This window comes from Stenella coeruleoalba, assembly GCF_951394435.1.
Source record: "Stenella coeruleoalba genome assembly, chromosome: 5".
Classification (NCBI taxonomy): domain Eukaryota; kingdom Metazoa; phylum Chordata; class Mammalia; order Artiodactyla; family Delphinidae; genus Stenella; species Stenella coeruleoalba.
Window position 1 is genome coordinate 125,653,115 of NC_137150.1, and position 22,229 is coordinate 125,675,343.

A 22,229-nucleotide genomic window follows, 5' to 3' on the forward strand; every position below is an offset into this window, starting at 1 on the left:
CTGCAACAAGTCAATGGCATGAAAGGAAAAAATAAAAGGGAGGAAAGAGCAGGTTAGCTTTAGATTAGAACAAACCAAGACAAAAAGCCTACAAAGCAAATGTAATGTTGAGACATGGTTTGGATCCTGATTCAAATAAAACATCAAGCAAATTGGACTAGGGCTGGATATTAGATTATACCAAGGAAGTATTTTAAATTTTGTTAGTTGTTCTAATGGAGTTGTAGACATATGTCTTCAATTTGAGTTGATACCTACTTAAATATTTAATAAAGAAAAAAATTTTTATATATATGATTTGCTTGAAAATTCCTCAACAACAAAAAGGGGTAGATGAAGTAAATGTGGCAAAGTCTTTATAACTGTTGAATCCAAATGATGAAATATGGGGGTTATTGTTCTGTTCTCTCCACTTTTATGTCTATTTGGAAATTTTTCATAGTAAAAAACTACTTAAACCCATAAATACAAATAAAGAGAAGAATGTGACAAATATATAGAAATTCTAATATTTTTATTCACCCCTCTGGGTTTTCTTATACATTCTACCTTAGAGTCTACTGGTTTAAAGAGAAAATAAAAAGACCAAAGTGAGTCTACATAAGATATCTGAATTGTCTGTTTTCTTAAACTCCACATCTTAGCCAGGGTAGTCAATATAAGAAACCCACATTCTGTTTAAATAGCCCCCTTTTAAATCTAGTTTGTCTCTTTCACACTAATAAAATGCCTTCAGACAAACAAATGAACACCCTGCCACTAACTGGAACTCCATGATCCTGGGTTACACTGCAAAATCTGTTAGTAAATCCACTGCATAACAGCCGTTTTTCTTCATGATGTAGTGTGGATCTTTCGGTTCATTTATTTTGAAAGGAACTTTAATATTTTATTCCCTAAAATGTGAAAGGACCCATTAGATGAGTGCATGTCATATTCATAGACTGATGGCAAGAAAAGATGAATGTAAAAAGTGAGTTGATTAAATTCCTAAATATTTAAAATTTTTTCTCCTGCATTTATTTAATGCAGGCTGACTCAATCAGGCCTTTCTTATCAAGCATCTGGCTCTTCTGAACAACAAAAGAGAACACTTGCAGCCTTCTTATAGGGTAAGGGCATATCCAGCATTTGACATTATCAACTCTTTCAAAATTGCTCATACTTTCTAAAATATTTAATGTTCAAACCCATGTCATTAATAACTTAATGTCAAGTTCCAAATGAGTTCTTTTATTTATTTATTTATTTATTTATGGCTGCATTGGGTCGTTGTTGCTGCGAGCAGGCTTTCTCTAGTTGTGGCACATGGGCTCAGTAGTTGTGGCTCACAGGGTTAGTTGCTCCGTGGCGTGTGGGATCTTCCAGGACCAGGGATCAAACCTGTGTACCCTGCATTGGCAGGAGGATTCTTAACCACTGCGCCACCAAGGATGTCCCCGAAATGAGTTCTTTATATGATTTAATTTCCCATAGTTCCTCAAACCCTGAAGACTCCAAAGCTCTAAAGATTCTCTAGAGAAGACTCTGGTTGTGGGGAAAAAATGGAAGAAATAGAGGCGTTTGGAAGCAACCTAGAGCCTGTGTCAGCAGCTTATGCACACTAGCAATGTAGTCATTTATGTCAGAAGCTATTTTCAACACTTTCCCCCAATGCGCCATGAATTCATGAGCAAGAGAATGTAGATGTTAATAGAGGAAAGAGTTTCACTTCACCTTCCATTCTATTATTTCTTGGTTTTAGAGTGCAAGCAAGATTGCACCACAACCCTCTAATCGATTTTATATTTAGAGTCCTAATTATTTGAACAAACAAGTCATATCTCTCTAGCCTGTACCATTTTACACGTTCAGCTATTTATATGTTTAGTGGTGAGACACCCAAATCTGCTGAGGAATGATGAGAACAGTCAAAACTAGCCTTTTGCATTACATGGGCTAGAATAGCTGAAGAAATGTATTTTTCTAATTATTAGGGGAAAAAAGGACAAGTAATTTTGGAAGTGGGACACAGAGGTACTTTTTAATAAAGCTAAGTTACCTCACCAATGAGTGTGTAGAATAGTAATGTGTTTTTTCCCAGAGGACAGTGGATTCCCATCTTTTACTTGAAGGAATATCCATTACATTTTCCCTGACAGGGTGACTCTGGGGCATTTTCAAACTGACTGGGATGATGGGCAGAATCACCTTCACTTTTTAAATTAATTTTATGAATTATATTTCTAATGTATATTTGACAGTGATACATTATCAAATTTATAGGTTAAATATCCATGTGAAATGTCTCTACTGGATGGTTCAAAGAACCTCCTTATATTTTAAACCATAAATGTCACATTTGTTCACAAAGAAACAAAAAGTATGATGTAAATAAAATGGAGCTTGGGATCCAAGGAACTAAGATTGTGTCAGTTCTGCTCTTAGTAATGATGTGGCTTTAGAAAACGGCTTAATTTTATTCAGGTCTTATTTTCCTTATTTGTAAAATGAGGGAAGAGGTTTGATTTAGTGATGATAATGTTCTTTATAATTTAACGTTTTATATTTTTTAATGGGGGAAATGTACCATACTTAGCCTGTGATGATAAAATTATGTGGAGTTGTGAACATGTTTTAATTCTAAACTGCCTTTTTCAGAGTTCTTATTGGTTAAAACACAGAGTTTGTTTTGAAAAGAAGCAAGACATGGGCTCCAAAAGTGGCTTGGTATTCATGGAGCTCATATCTTCATGTATATTATGTTTAGTTTCTATTTGATGCAGTAGGCAACAGGAAGTTGCTGGAAGTTTTGATGAGTGAAACAATATGCCAGAAAATTGGTATTTGAAGTAAACAATAATTTTGACCCCTACATGTAGGATAGACAGGAGGAAAAAGGTAACTTTAGCCCAGGTATTAGGTAATAGAGTCCAAGATTAAAGTAGCTGTCAAAAAATTTGTTTAAAAAGAGTTAAATCCAGAAGACATTTAAAATAGAAATTGGTAAGTCTTAGTGCTTGATTAAATATAGGGGACATGAAAGAAATCAGAACAATACTTCTAAGTATTGTAAACATGAAGAACCATAGAAATCATAGTATTTAAATGGAAAAGGAGTGATTATTGTCTATAGTTCGGGAGGCAACAAAATAGCCAACTAAAGATGTCTGTATAGACTATTGGAAAGAGGGTGAGAAGTGACTACAAATAGAACTACCATAGGACCCAGCAATCCCACTACTGGGCATATACCCTGAGAAAACCATAATTCAAAAGAGTCATGTACCACAGTGTTCACTGCAGCTCTATTTACAATAGCCAGGACGTGGAAGCAACCTAAGTGTCCATCATCGGATGAATGGATAAAGAAGATGTGGCACATATATACAATGGAATATCACTCAGCCATAGAAGGAAACGAAATTGAGTTATTTATAGTGAGGTGGATGGACCTAGAGTCTGTCATACAGGGTGAAGTAAGTCAGAAAGAGAAAAACAAATACCGTATGCTAACACATATATATGGAATCTAAGAAAAAAAAAAAAAGGTCATGAGGAGCCTAGGGGTAAGATGGGAATAAAGACACAGACCTACTAGAGAATGGACTTGAGGATATGGGGAGGGGGAAGGGTAAGCTGTGACAAAGTGAGAGAGTGGCATGGACATATATACACTACCAAATGTAAAATAGGTAGCTAGTGGGAAGCAGCCGCATAGCACAGGGAGATCAGCTCGGTGCTTTGTGACCACCTAGAGGTGTGGGATAGGGAGGGTGGGAGGGAGGGAGACACAAGAGAGAAGAGATATGGGAACATAGGTATATGTATAACTGATTCACTTTGTTATAAAGCAGAAACTAACACACCATTGTAAAGCAATTATACTCCAATAAAGATGTTTAAAAAAAAAAAAAAAGAATGTAAAGGAGCAGAGACAATGAAGAAAAAGTGCCCAGGGAAATAATAGGCAAGCAACAGAACAGTGTCATGGATGAGGGGAGGAATTTTGCCAAGTCAGTTGTTATCTGGAGGCTAAGAAGGATGAAGAAGGGGAAAGATCAGAGTGAAGTAAGGGCAACCTGAGGGATTAAAAAGTAAAGAAAGAACAAAATTAGCATTTGAATAGAACTCTAGGATTAAAAAAATACTTTCACTGGAATTATGGTATTTAAGTCATGTTAACATCCCTTTGTGGTACCTAGAACTATTTTTATCACGGTTTCATAAATGAGAAACAGAGGCTTAGAATGTCTTTAGGGATACAGTACTTAGAGGCAGGACTTGAAGTTAGAACTGCTGACTCCAAATCTCATTTTTTTTCCTCTGTGGGTGACAAAGTATCAGGAAAGGTAGAAGGCTGAGGAGATTCGGGGGGAAATGAAGATACTCTTTCCTGGTGTTCACTTCAGCAACATGATGCACGAGGCAGGGAGAGAGGGAGCTTCCCTCCGTCTTGTTATGTACAGATTTAGAATCAGCACACAGTGGCCTGCAGGCGCAGTGCAAAAATGACTAATTGTTTCTATTGTAATAAGAAAATAATTTGAATATTCTATTTGGAATGTGGTTCATGGTTTAAATATCTTAATGAGTTAATAAATACTTTTTGATATTTTGTATATTTGCACTGTGGTTGTCTCAACATATATAAATGCCTTCCATGTTCACAACTCAAATTGAATTCAGAGCAATATTAACCCGAAGGGTAACCCATAAGCCTGCAATAAATATTTCATGATCTGAAAATCTTGTTTAAGTAAATGGGAAAAATATCCAAAAATGAGCATATTCAATATCATCAGGGATTTATTATCGAATTTAGTCAACCTAAGAGCATCACAGATCATTTTAAAGGGAAATGGAAAAAGTCCCCCTAATTTCTAGCCTTTTTTCTAAAAGTTAATATTATAAGATCTTTCAGAATGTTGAGTCCAGGATTTCTAATTAGGCTTCGGGCACTTATAGCTTAATTAATATGAGTCTCTGTGTTGTACCTTTTTTTAAAATAAATTTATTTTTATTTATTTTTGGCTGTGTTGGGTCTTTGTTGCTGCGCACGGGCTTTCTCTAGTTGCGGGGAGCGGGGGGCTACTCTTCGTTGTGGAGCGTGGTCTTCTCATTGCGGTGGCTTCTCTTGTTGCAGAGCACGGGCTCTAGGCACGCGGGCTTCAGTAGGTGTGGCTCATGGGCTCTAGAGCGCAGGCTCAGTAGTTGTGGCGCACAGACTTAGTTGTTCCGCGGCACGTGGGATCTTCGCGGACCAGGGCTCGAACCCGTGTCCCCTGCATTGGCAGGCAGATTCTTAACCACTGCGCCACCAGGGAAGCCCTGTGTTATATCTTTGAAGGTGGAGAAAACTGGGTTATGATTTCATAATATGCTTACCTTTTCAAAGATTTTTATTGAAGATGTGGATCAGAGATCTTAAAGATCATTTAAAAGGGTGATAGTACATGCCTGAAAAAGAATAAAATAGTTTTGGGCATACTGTTATTGAGAGATAAGAAGACTTAAGAGACATCAATTATCCCAGTTAAATTCATCAAAATTAGTTAAAGTTTTCGTAGCTGAAAATGTTATCCTTTGAAATACAGCATATTGTGAGTAGGAAGAATTATATTGGGCTTCAATTTGGAGCAGTGAGTAATTCAAAGTTGAAAGAGGTAAGATAGAAAGTAACAAAATTGAAAAGCCTCCAAACTGTGTAAAATAAGTCTTGAATAAATCCTGTATCCTCTCCGGTACCCCATTTGCAGTTTTGTTGTGAGGACAGGTACCACCAGTGTATCATGATACTGATTATAAGTTTCACTCTTGAAAAATTAACTTTATGGTTATGTTACATCAGCTGTATAAGTGGAGAACACTTTCAGTTTATTAAACAAAGCTTCCAAATTTCCGTTAGCTCAGTGTGTGTTCAAGGAATTCAATTGGGAACTAGCCCCAGGAGTGGTGTCCCTGCCCCAGGGGGTGTCATGGAGTTCTGTAGGACCTATTTAATTGTCACAGTGATGGGTGGTTTGTGGGGCAGGAACCAGGCTGATAAACATCTGTGTGCCAAGCCATGCTGCAAAATAATTTCCCTGTGTCCCTCACCTTTCATCCTCCATGACTTTCTCAGATTCCATTGCATGTTCATATAAGTGCAAACTTTTTACCTATGAACACAGTTTTTTTGTTGTTGCACAGCCTTAATATATATCTAAATATACAATTTTCTATTCTAATGTCCACAGTAACCCGGTTCTTTATTTTTCGGTACCATTTGGGATGGCTTCTGGTTTTCTTACTTCTCTTAAATGCAATTTAATGTTATTATTATTTTTTATGAGCTTTTTTTTTTTTTGGCTGCACACCATGGCATGCGGGATCTTAGTTCTACGACCAGGGATCAAACCTGCACCCCCTGCAGTGGAAGCATGGAGTCTTAACCACTGGACCACCAGGGAAGTCTGTTTTATGAGCTTTTTAAGAAATTTTATTTTTTTTAATATTCTACATATAAGGGAGGTCATATGGTATTTGTCTTTCTCTTTCTGACTTATTTCACATAGCATAAGGTCCATTTATGTTGCTGCAAGTGGCAAAATTTCACTCTTTTTTAATGGCTGAATAATATTTATTCAGCTTCTTTATGCATTTGCCCGTCGACAGTAGTTTGCATATCTTGGCTATTGTCAATAAGTGTAGATTAATATCTGACTTCTTCACTGTGTCTTCTAGTGTAGTCATGTACAAGCATTTATAAATTGAAATATATATTATGTTACTATAAATTGTTTTCCTTTTATTTGTCCTTAATATTAAAGGAATATTATATTTATATTTAGTTCATATAAATATTATATTTATATAATATATAAATATATTTATTATATATTATAAATATATAATATATTTATTATAAATATTATATTTAGTTTTCCAAATTCTGTATATATAATATAAATATATAATGTTAATTATCTATAAATTTTGTTTCAGGATAATAAAAGAGGCATCAAAATTTATTATGGGGCTTCCCTGGTGGCGCAGTGGTTGAGAGTCTGCCTGCCGATGCAGGGGACATGAGTTCGTGCCCCGGTCCAGGAAGATCCCACATGCGGCGGAGCGGCTGGGCCCATGAGCCATGGCCGCTGAGCCTGCGCGTCCGGAGCCTGTGCTCCGCAATGGGAGAGGCCACAACAGTGAGAGGCCTGCGTACCGCAAAAAAAAAAAAAAAAACTTTATTATGAAAAGAGATTCTGATAGTGCTGAGAACCAATGAGTTAAAATAAATAAGTGTAAATTACATGTATTTCATCATTGTACTAAATTCTTCAGTTTGTGGCAGCTGAAGGTAGGAAATTTATTATATATTCTATTTTTAGGGAGCCAACTTTTCCCTTTCCAAGGTCCATTTTTAGCTGACATGAGGAAAAAAAGTGAAATGGGAGAAAAATGTTAAAAATAATGACACTACAGAATGCACTGCAGGAAAACCATGTGTGCATATATGCACATTTCACCAAAATATGCTAAAGTAGTTTTTTCCTTTTATATGTAGTGAAGGTATTGCTAGTTTAGAGTTATGCAGTGTCAGTATTTTAGATTTTTGTAAAAAGAGGCTATAAACCTTTAATACAATCAAAAAATGTTAAAATATAACTAAAGCTTAATACTTTATTTTCATTCAGCTAGTTTTATTCATTGGTCTAGTATGTCAGGTATTGTGCTAGATTAAAAATATATATAGTTTAGGGACTTCCCTGGTGGCGCAGTGGTTAAGAATCCACTTGCTAATGCAAGGGACACGGGTTCAAACCCTGGTCTGGGAAGATCCCACATGCTGCAGAACAACTAAGCCTGTGCGCCACAACTACTGAGCCTGCACTCTAGAGCCTGGAAGCCACAACTACTGAAGCCTACGTGCCACAACTACTGAAGCCCACGCGCCTAGAGCCCATGCTTCTCAACAAGAGAAGCCACAAGAAGGAGAAGCCCGTGCACCACAATGAAGAGTAGCCCCTGCTCACCGCAACTAGAGAAAGCCTGCACTCAGCAATGAAGACCCAAAGCAGCCAAAAATAAATAAATAAAATTTAAAAAAATATATATATATAGTTTATAGTATATTTAAAATATGTTCTACATTAGGTATATAGTTTATAGTACATATAAAATACTGCAAAAGAATTTATAATACATCTGATTTGAAGACAAAACATGTTCAGTCTTGTCTACAACAGACATTTAATTATCTCCTTTTGTGTGTTAAGCACAATACAGGTACAGTTCCTAATATCACCATGTGCCAACACTACCCAATGGAAGAATCAGATATGTAAGAGACAGTTTGTAAAAATAAACAAATAAGGGCTCGTAAAAAGTGCTGTGTCATATAGGAGAATGGATGAGTATGTATAGAAGGACAGAGGGGCTGGTGAAGACTTTACCTTTCCTGATATTTCAGCGGTGTGTTGAATTATACAGAGAAATTCAGCATTTCTCAGGAGAGTATTGGGGAGCAGGGATTTGAGGCAGAGAGCCTTTGAGACTGCAAAGGCTTTTGGAGTGAAAAGAGCCCACGTGAGTGGGAGCCCCATGGTGGGTGACTTGAACATAGGGTATGGAGGGGGGCAGTGATTGAGGGGGAGATTGAAAGACAGGAGCTAGTTCTGAAAGGCCATTTGAAGGAATTTGGAATTCATCCTGAAGGCAAAGGGGAAGCCTCTGAAGGAAGCTAAATATGATCAGATTGTGTTTTCAGAATCTAACTCATGTAGGAGGGAGGCAGATGAATTGCAAACTTGTCCACATCTGTATTCGTACTTGGCTATTTCCCTCCTGAATCAAAGGAAGTGGAGTGTCTCCTGTCGAAAGCTAATTCCTTACTTGTGCTCATGATGCTCTTCTTCTAGTCTCATTGGGTCCTTTTCTTCAGCAGTTATTCCCTATCTCATATATCTTCAACTTATCTTCATTATCAACTCTTTTATCACAGGCTATAGACATGTTCAAGTCTGCAATTTCGAGAGGGAAAAAGATCCACCATGATTCTATAGTCAAACATCTTGAATTGATGCTCTACATTTATTTTCTCCATTTTTTACTGACCATTCAACCTGCGGTCAAACTGCCCTTCCCACGCCATTGAAATTGCTATCATTGTATCACCAGTAACTTATTAGTTCCTAAATTCACAGCTTACTTTCATCAAAACCTTACTTGACCTCTGAGACTTCAGACGTTGTTGATACTCCCTTCTTGCAAGTCTGCCCATCTTTGATTTCCATGACATCATTCTTTCCTGGTTTCTCTTACTTCTCTGATTGCCTTTTCTTAATCTTCTACATACTTTTCTCTTGGACTTTTTCTCTCTTATTCTACTATAAATTATATCCCCCCCTTGGAAAGTCACAATAATCCTTAGCATATTAAGAGCTCTGTAAAGTTCTACAGTAGATAACTTTGATTTAACTTGCTAACCCAATGTTTGTCAAATCTTTATGACCATGAAACCTTCATCTTCTATGAAATGCTAAAAGTCAATGGCCAATCTGAGGGATGGGAGACAGAAAAGGAGCATCAGAAAAAAAAAAAACAGGAGGGAAATGGTGTCACAAAAGCCACCAAATGAGCCAAATCATAAAATGCTATTTAATTTTATCAAAGTAGGTTGGAAAGGAAAGTTCCATGGGTAGTCAAAATATCATTCAGAGCTCTCACAGGAGAAGTTCCTAGAGGTGGTAAGACTTAAGAGGGACCTTGAAGATTGGAAAGAATTTTAGTGAAGAATTTTAATGCCCACACCTCCCCTCCAAGTGAAGACTTATGTGAAAATAATAAGGAAGATTAAATTAAACATGTCTTGAAGATATAGACATGGCTCTGAGAAGGGTGTTTGTTAAAGTTTAAAGAGGAGTGGTTGACTTTGTAAGTTTATTCTAGATGAGCTTTCTCAGAACATAAATGATTATGGAACATTTCTTAAAATTACAGTGTATTGCTGAACCTCCAGAAGGAACTCCTAAGATACAAAGAACACTTGTATTGGGCTTCCCTGGTGGTGCAGTGGTTGAGAGTCCGCCTGCCGATTCAGGAGACATGGGTTCGTACCCCGGTCCGGGAAGATTCCATATGCCATGGAGCGGCTGGGCCCTGTGAGCCATGACCGCTGAGCCTGTGCGTCCGGAGCCTGTGCTCCGCAATGGGAGAGGCCACAACAGTGAGAGGCCCATGTACCGCAAAAAAAAAAAAAAAAGAACACTTGTATTAAATTAGACACTCCAAAATTAATTTAGTACTGTAATTCATTATGATGCTTGTATTAGTCAGAATTCTCCAGAGAAACAGAACCAATAGGATATGTGTGTGTACATAGATATAAATATATAGATATCTAGATTTATTTTAAGGAATTGTCTCATGCGATTAAAAAGACAGGCAAGTCCAAAATCTGCAGAGTGGGCCAGCAGGCTGGAGATCAAGGAAGAGCCAACGCTGCAGTTCAAGTTCCAAGGGTGTCTGCTGGCATAATTCCTTCTTGCTTGAGGGAGCTCAGTCTTTTGTTCTATTCAGAACATCTACTGACTAGATGAGGCCCACCCACACTATGGAGGGCAATCTGCTTCACTCAAAGTCTACCAATTTAAATGTTAATCTCATCCAAAAACAGCCTCATGGAAACATCCAGAAAAATGTTTGACCACATATCTGGGCAATGTGGCACAGCCAAGTCAACACAAAATTAACCATCACAATGCTATTTTAAATCATACATCAAAACTTTTAAAAAGCAAGTAATTTTGTTTTAAAAGATAAAACTTCTCACCTTTGTGGTTATTAAAATCAGAAATTTTTATTAAATTTACTTTTAGGTGACAAAGATGTTTTTAAAACAAGAATGGTGATTTATGGCATTTAAAATCACATTTAAGGCAACTACTCAGAAAGATATTTTAGGAGTTGACTCATCATTTTTAGCATCAAATATGTTTAATTTTTTGTTGCAGCATAATATGAAAATTGATTCTCCACAGTGATGCACTAAGTGTTTTTAGTTTCAAATTGGCTGTTTCAAAATTTTTCATTGTTTAATCTTGTGCGTCTCATCCCTTAATTTAAAAAATTAAACATAGCTCTTTATATTCCATTTTCATTTTCTCCATAATTAAATTCATTTCCATTCATTTGGCAAATATTTATTGAGTATCTACTACACATCAAGCATTATTCTTAGCCCTTGGGCTATTGATAAAGAAATAAAGGCCCCTGCCCTCAATACATAAGTACATTATATACTATGTTAGAATGACAGGTTCAATGGAAAAAAGAGAAATCAAAGCAGGATTAAGGGAAGCAGGAGTTTGAAAGGGAAAAGGTCAGGTGCAGGTGAGATTGTGATATTAAACAGGGTCATCAGAGTAGACTTCATCAAGGAGGTATATTTTGAGAATAAACTTGAAAAAGTGAAGGATTTTGTAAACCTCTGAAGGAAGAGGCTTTCAGGGAGAGGAAATAGACAGAGCCTGGCCTGTTTTGAGGAAGAAGAAGGCCATTGTCCCTGGAGCAGAGCTCAGAGGGAAGAGTTAAGAAGGTCTGAAAGGCAATGAGGCCAAATTGTATAGAGCCATCTCGGCCAATGAAGGACTTTTACCCTTACTCTGGTGAAATAAAGAACTAATCCAAGGTGCCACGATCTGATTTAGCATTTCAAAGGATCACCTTAGTGTATGTGTTGAGATTAAATTCTGCAGGAGCAGGATAGCGTAGAAGGCCAGTCAGGAGTTTATTGCAGTGATCCAGGCAAGAGGCAGTGGTGCTCAGATCAGGTGGTAGCAATGGAATTAGTGAGAATGGACAGTTTCTGGATGCATTTTGAAGGTAGAGCTAATAGGGTTTGCTGATGAACTGGATATGGCATGGGTTTGGGGAAGTGGAATCATTAAAGATAACTGCAAGATTTTTGGCCAGAGCAACCAGAATAATCATCTGAGGTGGGGAAAGTGGAGCAGGTTCATAAATAAAGATGAGGTTTGGACGTAGTGTTTGAAATGTCTGTTAAACCTTCAAGGTTGAATAGGCGTTTGGATCTGAGTCCAGAGTTCAGCAGAGACACCTAGACTGGAGCTATGTATTTGGGAGTTGTTAACATCTGGGAGTGTTTAATGCCCTGAGTTTGGTTCACATCATTCAGGAAGGACGTATAGACAGAGAAGAGGAGATGTCCCAGGATAAGATCCATGAGAAGGAAACCTAGACAAGTGTATTGTCCTGGACGTTAAGTGCAAAAAGCATATAAAGGAGAAGGGAATGATGAATTCTGTGAGATTAAGGTAGTTAGGGAAGGTGTCATCATAAATCATGTATTACAAATGACAAAACACAATCCAAAGAGGCTATAACTGTCCCAAGTATGTCAAAGCAAGAATTTAAACCTAGGCCTTCCCTTCTCTAGGCAGCCACTGTAATGAAGAAGTCAAGCTAGTCATTTTAAAAAGGAAGAAAAATAGGAGTTCCCTGGTAGTCTAGTGGTTAGGATTTGACGCTTTCACTGCCATGGCCTGGGTTCAGTCCCTGGTGGGGGAACTGAGATCCCACAAGGCAAGCTGCGCAGCCTAATTAATTAAAAGGGAAGAAAAAGTAATAACTCTAAAAATTCATTCTCTATTTTTATAGTCCATCCTAATACATGATTACTATGGAGTCATTTATGAAACACTAAATCTGCATCAACCCATTGGATAAAAAACAATGTGGAGTGAGGAGAGGGAGAGGAGAAACAAACTGTAGAGATTGGACCCTTGCCAGCATCGAGGCTAAGCAATTACATACTTTAATTTAATCTTTACAACCTGTAAGGAAGGCATTGGTAGCTTCATTTTACCTAAGTGGAAACTAAGGTTTAGAAGATTGAGGCTGTAGCTTGCCCAAGGCGAAGTAACAAATCATTCATAGCAAAGGGTTTCCAACCTAGATAGATCTCATTTCCTCTCTGTCAGTTCTGACTTCCTGAAGACAAAGAATGATTCTCTTTTCATCTGGAATAAAGCCTTAGGTCACATTTCGATCAGACTACCCTTTCTGCACCCATCTGGACCTTAACGTTGCTTTTTGTTTGCCTTTGGATGATATTCAGTCAAAAAGCCAACCTGTGGAAGGTGGTGGTGTTGGTGATACAATACTATTTAGCTCTTTATCCCCATGGGTGAGAAGTCAGTTCTAATATCTCCTCATCAGAAACTTGAAATGCTGAGACTGACTCTACATAATTCAAAATATCTCGCTGATTCTGCCACAAATTCAGTCTTCATCATGCTGTACAGGATGTCAAAGCCATTTCGCTTGAATTATGTTATGGCAATTAGACTTTTTTAAAATTTATTTTTGACTGTGTTGGGCCTTTATTGCTGCACGCGGGCTTTCTCTAGTTGAGGAGAGCGGGGATTACTCTTCATTGCGGTGTGCGGGCTTCTCATTGCGGTGGCTTCTCTTGTTGCAGAGCATGGGCTCCAGGCGTGCGAGCTGCAGTAGTTGTGGCATGCAGCCTCAGTAATTGTGGCTCTCGGGCTCAGTAGTTGTGGCTTGCGGGCTCTAGAGTGCAGCCTCAGTAGTTATGGCACACAGGCTTAGTTGTTCGGCGGCATGTGGGATCTTCCCGGACCAGGGCTCGAACCTGTGTCGCCTGAATTGGCAGGTGGATTCTTTAACCACTGCACCACCAGGGAAGTCCCAGCAATTAGACTTTTGCATGCCGTATTTGGACACAAATACCTGTGTCCATCTTTCTAATACTTGATCTGAATAAGGGTCAAAAATTGGATCTCTAATACTCATTTTACGACCATTCCAGGATGTAGCTCTGTAGGCCCCACTGATTTGAATGCATGCAGATTGTCTTAGTTATGTTGAGCTGCTGTCACAAAAATACCACAGATTGGGTAGCAACAGACATTTATTTCTCATGGTTCTGGAGGCTGAAAGTCCAAGATCAATGTGTTTGAAGATGCGGTGTCTCTGAGAGCCTGCTTCCTTGTTGCAGACTGATACTTTTTTGTTTTGTTTTTTAAACAGCTTTATTGAGATATAATTCACATACCATACAATTCACCCTTTTAAAGTAGATAATTCAGTGTTTTATTTTAACATATTCACAGATTTGTGCAACTGTCACCACTATCCAATTCCAAAAGATTTTCATTACTCCCAAAAGAAACCCCATACCTGTAACAGGCACTCTCCCCAGCCCTTGGCAACTACGTACTGTTTTCTGTCTCTGTGGATTTGCCTATGCTGGAAATTTCATAAAAGTGGAGTCATAATATATGGCCTTTGTGACTGGCTTCTTTCACTTATAATATTTTCAAAGTTTATCCATGTTGTGTCATGTTATCTTAACTTCGTTCCTTTTCATTGCCAAATAATATGCCATTGTATGGCTAGACCTCATTTTATTTATCCATTCATCAGGTGATGGACATTTGGTTTGTTTCAACTTTTTGGATTTTACTAATAATACAGACTGCCAACTCCTCGTATCCTCACATGGTGGAGAGAGAGAGAGTGCTCTCTGGGGTCCCTGTTTTTTTGTTTGTTTGTTTGTTTGTTTTTCTGTACACGGGCCTCTCACTGCTGTGGCCTCTCCTACTGCGGAGCACAGGCTCCGGACACGCAGGCTCAGCGGCCACGGCTCATGGGCCCAGCTGCTCCGCGGCATGTGGGATCTTCCAGGACCGGGGCACGAACCCGTGTCCCCTGCATCGGCAGGCGGACTCTCAACCACTGCGCCACCAGGGAAGCCCTCTGGGGTCCCTTTTATAAGGACACTAATCCCATTCATGAGGGCACGGCATCCTGAAGACCTAATCACCTCCCCCAAACCCTACCTCCTAATACCATCACATTGGGGGTTAGGATTTCAACATATTAATTTTGGGGAGACACAAACATTCAGTCCATAACACAGATGTTCATTAAATCATTTCTTTCAATTGGCTTAGTTGACTGGCCCTAAAAAATGCATTCTGGTGTTAGCTCACAGTTGGATGTGTAGGACCAGTTTTGAAATAAAAGAATGAGTCAGAGAACTGTCTTTAATAAAAGAAAGGGGAAGTTATAGTTCTTGGATTTGAGCACCCTAGAAATCAGGGTAACTAACCCTGAGCAATCTTGCCTGACAGTAGTAAAATATGACAGTTAAGCAACGCCAAGCCATTGTTTCCATGTTCTGCACTTCAAAATAAATGGTTCTTGTTCCTTTGGCTTCCTGAAGATTAATCAAGGAAACATGAAGCAACAATAAACTGGGAAGCTTTCCCTTAGTTTTCAGATCTCTTCTGGAAGCATTTATGGTAATAGAATTTAATTAATAGCACATGTATGAAATGTAAGGGCTAAAACTTTTATGAATCATCATACAGCAGGAGAGATTCAGAACCAGAGTTCAGAATCCAGATTCAGAAGCTTGGTTTTAGCTCTTTGCTCAGAGCTGATCAAAATTCTGGAGAAGTGACTAACAATACGTCTTCTCAAAAATTGTTTACTTGACAATTATATTAGTATGTTTATTGCTGCTGAGAAACGTAACTATCGAATGCTGGTGGTGGGACTTTTAATCTTGAAAAACTATATTGAAGTTTAAGAATTAGCAACTATAATTTTGCATTAAAGGGCAATGAATAATCTTAAATTAAAGTATCATCAAGTTCTCAAAGCCTGATGTACCATCTATATTTTAAGGATGTTCCTGAGACACAACCCAGACTACAAATCAATTAGTGAAGAGAGACACTCAGGTTTATCTCCCATTTTAGTATCTTGGCCATTGTCTGTTTTGATACTTGACATCTTTAGTAACGATTTCTTATTTTACACTAACAGAGTGTTAAGGCCATTGTTTTCTGGCACCTTAATCTTAGGGAGAACGAATTAGGACATAGAATGGTTAATATCCATGCCTTACATTGAGTATGTGATTCCTATTAGCATCAGTGTTGGAAGACAGCATTTCCTCATCTTGTCTGAGAGTCTGCTGGATTTGAGTTGACTGTTGTTGTCTATCTAAAATCTATACTCAATGCCACTGGTGAACAAATTGTGTTTGGCTGAGGTTGTCACTTGGGGAGTGTCAAAGAAAGACCTCAGAATGCTCAAAGGGCTTCTTTCATGTCCTAGTGGTGAGCATCTGGTGAGAAATTCAGCTACTGATGGCTTTCTGATGCTGTTGGCCACCATTAAACATTTGAAGATGTGCTTGAAGAACTTTCTTTGAAATTTTTGAGAATTTATTTTACTGTAAGAAGTTAATTTATTTACTTCATTGCAAATATCACATGAAAAATTGAATCGTCCAGTGGTTTGGGTAACGGAAAACTGTGAAAGTTTCCCTAAATTTACTAACGCATATAGTTTTTTGTTTTTTTTTTTAACATCTTTATTGGGGTATAATTGCTTTACAATGGTGTGTTAGTTTCTGCTTTATAACAAAGTGAATCAGTTACACATATACATATGTTCCCATATCTCTTCCCTCTTGCGTCTCCCTCCCTCCCACCCTCCCTATCCCACCCCTCCAGGCTGTCACAAAGCACCAAGCCAATATCCCTGTGCCATGCGGCTGCTTCCCACTAGCTATCTATCTTACTACGTTTGTTAGTGTGTATATGTCCATGACTCTCTCTCGCCCTGTCACAGCTCACCCTTCCCCCTCCCCATAACCTCAAGTCCGTTCTCTAGGAGGTCTGCGTCTTTATTCCTGCCTTACCCCTAGGTTCTTCATGACATTTTTTTTTCTTAAATTCCATATATATGTGTTAGCATACGGTATTTGTCTTTTTCTTTCTGACTTACTTCACTCTGTATGACAGACTCTAGGTCTATCCACCTCATTACAAATAGCTCAATTTCGTTTCTTTTTATGGCTGAGTAATATTCCATTGTATATATGTGCCACATCTTCTTTATCCATTCATCCGATGATGGGCACTTAGGTTGTTTCCATCTCCGGGCTATTGTAAATAGAGCTGCAATGAACATTTTGGTACATGACTCTTTTTGAATTTCGGTTTTCTCAGGGTATATGCCCAGTAGTGGGATTGCTGGGTCATATGGTAGTTCTATTTGTAGTTTTTTAAGGAACCTCCATACTGTTCTCCATAGTGGCTGAACCAATTCACATTCCCACCAGCAGTGCAAGAGTGTTCCCTTTTCTCCACACCCTCTCCAGCATTTATTGTTTCTAGATTTTTTGATGATGGCCATTCTGACTGGTGTGAGATGATATCTCATTGTAGTTTTGATTTGCATTTCTCTAATGATTAATGATGTTGAGCATTCTTTCATGTGTTTGTTGGCAGTCTGTATATCTTCTTTGGAGAAATGTCTATTTAGGTCTTCTGCCCATTTTTGGATTGGGTTGTTTGTTTTTTTGTTATTGAGCTGCATGAGCTGTTTGTAAATTTTGGAGATTAATCCTTTGTCGGTTACTTCATTTGCAAATATTTTCTCCCATTCTGAGGGTTGTCTTTTGGTCTTGTTTATGGTTTCCTTTGCTGTGCAAAAGCTTTGAAGTTTCATTAGGTCCCATTTGTTTATTTTTGTTTTTATTTCCATTACTCTAGGAGGTGGGTCAGAAAGGATCTTGCTGTGATTTATGTCATAGAGTGTTCTGCCTATGTATTCCTCTAAGAGTTTGATAGTTTCTGGCCTTATATTTAGGTCTTTAATCCATTTTGAGCTTATTTTTGTGTATGGTGTTAGGGAGTGATCTAATCTCATACTTTTACATGTACCTGTCCAGTTTTCCCAGCACCACTTATTGAAGAGGCTGTCCTTTCTCCACTGTACATTCCTGCCACCTTTATCAAAGATAAAGTGTCCATATGTGCCTAACGCATATAGTTTTATGAAAACAACTTATACTTAGTGCCAAAGCATCATTTGTTCTTCTTGTATTCAAATGATTAAAAACTCAGAAAAGGGAAGGAGCATAAAATTTTTGTGCAGTATATAATATACAAATATATACAAATATACAAAGTTTGTATATTTGTACAAAGTTTGTTCAAATTAATTCATTCACCATAAACATCTGTCCATTAACACTTTCTCTGTTAAAATGGCAATTTGTTATAAACTCTCTGAATAATATTTTTACAACCCTAAAGATTGATAGTGGATGTGAAGTTGTCTGCAGAGTGCCTGAGAGTAGCATTGTTTGGTACTGATTTCTCCCAATGCCTTGCACAGATTTGAGAACGGGGGATGAGGGGGTGGGGTGGGAGGAGGTCTGTGGAGCTGGACTAAACGTATCTGTAGGTAGATTCACATCTTGGCTTCCCTGCTTTCTAGTGTTGTGACCTTGAGCAAGGTACTTAACCTCTCTCAATTGTCACATCTGTCAAATAAGGATATTAACAGAGTGGAGTCACATCTTTGTTAGATGCTAGGTTCTTAAGGGGAAAATTTATTCATTGTCAAAATCACCCTTAAATTCTTCAGGTCATCACTAACTCACCAGGACATCAGCCATGGGTAGCTCCAAAGTCAAACACGTCTTTTATTCCTCCTTGCGCTTTGGTGTGGCTCCCCTTTCTCTGAACATAGGATGCCAATGTCTCATTAAGAAGAAGGGCCAGAATGGCCCGAGACTAGAAGAACGTGTCTGTCTGTGTGTCTGTCTCTCTCTCCCTTTCCCTTACTTCCTTCCTCTCCCTCCTCCACCCTCTCCTCTCCCTCCCCTTATTTATTATTTTTTGTTTGCGGTACGCGGCCCTCTCACTGTTGTGGCTTCTCCTGTTGCAGAGCACAGGCTCTGGACGCACAGGCTCAGTGGCCATGGCTCACGGGCTCAGCCACCCTGCGGCATGTGGGATCCTCCCGGACCGGGGCACGAACCCGTGTCCCCTGCATCGGCAAGCGGACTCTAAACCACTGCGCCACAAGGGAAGCCCTCTCCCTCCCCTTCTATGACCTATTATGGTTGAATGACAGATAGTGAGAGAGATGAGTATATTATCTAATATATCCTAATTCCTACCTCATTAGGTTACTTTCTATCCATATAAATATTTATCTGTAATAAATACTGGATGGTATTATTGTTACTGCTAGCCCTATGGATTTTTAAAATATTTGTTACTCTAATAATTGTATATAAGTGATTAAACCACATGGTTAAGGGCTTCCCTGGTGGCGCAGTGGTTAAGAATCCACCTGCCAATGCAGGGGACATGGGTTCAAGCCCTGGTCCAGGAAGATACCACATGCTGTGGAGCAACTAAGCCCTTCTACCACGACTACTGAGCCTGTGCTCTAGAGCCCGCGAGCCACAACTACTGAACCCGAGAGGCACAACTGCTGAGGCCGTGTGCCCCAACTACTGAAGCCTGCACACCTAGAGCCCATGTTCCACAACAAGAGAAGCCACCGCAATGAGAAGCCACTGCAATGAGAAGCCCGCGCACCGCGACAAAGAGTAGCCCCCGCTCGCCGCAACTAGAGAAAGCCCGCATGCAGCAACGAAGACCCAATGCAGCCCCCCAAAAAATAATATAAATAAATTTTTAAAAAGAAAACACATGGCTATTAATTTTTATTTTTGAAAACTTATGAAATAATTTATACCCACAGTTTTTATGACTTGCTTTTATGCACGGTATCTCTCTAATGTACTTAAAAAATTATTTTTATTAGGGTATAGTTGATTTACAATACTGTGTTAGTTTCAGGAGTACAGCAAAGTGAATCAGTTATACATATACGTATATACACTCTTTTTTAGATTCTTTTCCCATATAGGTCATTACAGAGTATTGAGTAGAGTTCCCTGTGGCATACAGTAGGTCCTTACTAGTTAGTTATTAGTCCTTATTTATTTTTGGCTGCATTGGGTCTTCGTTGCTGGACGCGGGATTTCTCTAGTTGTGGCGAGCAGGGGCTACTCTTTGTTGTGGTGCGCGGGCTTCTTACTGTGGTGGCTTCTCTTGTGGAGCACAGGCTCTAGGCGCGCAGGCTTCAGTAGTTGTGGCTCACGGGCTTAGTTGCTCCACGGCATGTGGGATCTTCCCAGACCAGGGCTCGAACCCGTGTCCCCTGCATTGGCAGGCAGATTCTTAACCACTGCGCCACCAGGGAAGTCCTCTCTAATGTATTTTTAAAACAAACAAAACCTCTGTAACATATCAGTTTTTCCTAATCATGTTTTCAATGAAAAGTGTTCACTTAAATAACACTTTTATAGTAAATTTTTAAGTTGTGATAGTGTGAATACATATTTATTCTTAGTCAAACCAAATTATTTTAGACGGGTGATAGACATATAAGAACTTTCATTATTACAGTGGGGGGGAGAAAAGAATCACAAAGGTTTTATTTACTAGGAATTACTTGACTTGGAGATTTAGAAGTTATGGAAACAATCATCTCTTAATCTCATTTTATGAACTGCCAGTGATTTTGGAACACATCCATAGCTATGAAAGACATTTTGTAACTAGGTTTAAAACAATTTTTGACCTTAACCAGCGGTCCTACTTGACAAGTTTTTGTTTATTTTTCTACTTAACTTACTCAAGAAAAGTGAAGAAAGAAAAATCAGTTCAAGAAACCAGCCAGCAGCCTGCCAATGCAAGGGACACAGCTCGAGTCCTGGTCTGGGAAGATCCCACATGCCACGGAGCAACTGAGCCTGTGCGCCACAACTACTGAGGCCGTGTGCCACAATTACTGAAGCCCACGCACCTAGAGCCCATGCTCCGCAACAAGAGAAGCCACCTCAGTGAGAAGCCTGCTCACAGCAACGAAGAGTAGCCCCTGCTCGCCGCAACTAGAGAATGCCCGTGTGCAGCAACGAAGACCCAACACAGCCAAAAATAAATAAATCAAATAAATAAATAAATATATTTAAAAAAAAAAAGAATACGGCCAACAGATCCTATTCCTAACATCTGCTAGTGAAATACTGATACAAAACATTTTGTTTTCATAAATAGAGTTATTGGGTTCAAGTTAGAAAAATAAAACTGAATTTGAAGACTTAGGCTGGAAAACAGTAGAAATCTTATATATTTTTTTTAAGATTTAGAGCTTTCTGTTTAAATAAGTTCAACGTAAGTGACTACACTTTAAAAAATATTTTTACTTAATTAAAGGCAAACCTTGAAGTAAATGGAATTAGAGGAAGCAAGACAGCTAGGAGAAGATGCTTAAAATCATTGAAGGAAATATTCAGCCTACCAAGAAATGCTATCTATTCATTAATTTAATAGTACTAAGCCCCGTTATAATTGTTTTGCCTTCATAGCTTTTGCAATTCAACCAATCCTTTCTTTTTCCTTGTCTGAGACACATTTTTTTTCTATTCAAATATATACATACAAAAGTTATGAGGGAATTAATAAAATTCCTGAAGTTAACAGCTGTTATTTTCCATAGAACTTTAAAAGTGATTATTGAAAATTAAAGAAATAATTCTCAAAGGAAGTTTTAGCAAGTAGAAAACTGGAACTGAGAAAAGGGAAGAGGGACTTCCCTGGTGGCACAGTGGTTAAGAGTCTGCCTGCCAATGCAGGGGACACGGGTTCGATCCCTGGTCCAGGAAGATCCCACATGCCACGGAGCAACTAAGCCCGTGCGCCACAACTACTGAGCCTGCGTGCCACAGCTACTGAAGCCTGCATGCCTAGAACCAGTGCTCTGCAACTGCAACAAGAGAAGACACTGCAGTGAGAAGCCTGTGCACCACAACAAAGAGTAGACCCCACTCGCCACAACTAGAGAAAGCCCGCACGCAGCAACAAAGACCCAACGCAGCCAAAATTAATTAATTATTAATTTTTTTAAAAAAAGGAAAAGGGAAAGATGATTCAATCTGGTCCTAAATCTTCCAGTCTCAGATTGGACTAATGTTTGCCTCAAATGAAAGAAGGCCCAAGACTCCTAAAGAAAATAAGCATTCTCAGTAGGCAATGTGGTGTTTGAAAAGTTCAAAGACATGATGTGAAGGGAACAAAGATTATCTTTTCCTATTTTGCCAACATTGTCCTCTCAACCGGTTTCTAGGGAATATGAATCTTCATTGTTTTGTCTAAAAAGTATACTAAAATAGTTCAAAAGTCATGAGAAATGCCAGTCATAATTGGAACTTCTCTGAGCACACTAATTTACACATTTCTAAAGGAGAAAAGAGACTCTTTCAAAGTGTACTTCGAAAGTTTCACAGAATAGTGGTTTAGAATCAGAATCACAGGAAAAACATTCAGCGATCA

General features: G+C 38.7%; 1 protein-coding gene across 2 annotated transcripts in view; it reads left to right on the forward strand.

Moving 5' to 3' along the window:
• The window catches only part of JAM2 (junctional adhesion molecule 2), a 67,472-nt gene that overhangs the window by 15,024 nt on the left and 30,219 nt on the right, over positions 1–22,229 (forward strand). The window lies entirely within an intron of this gene.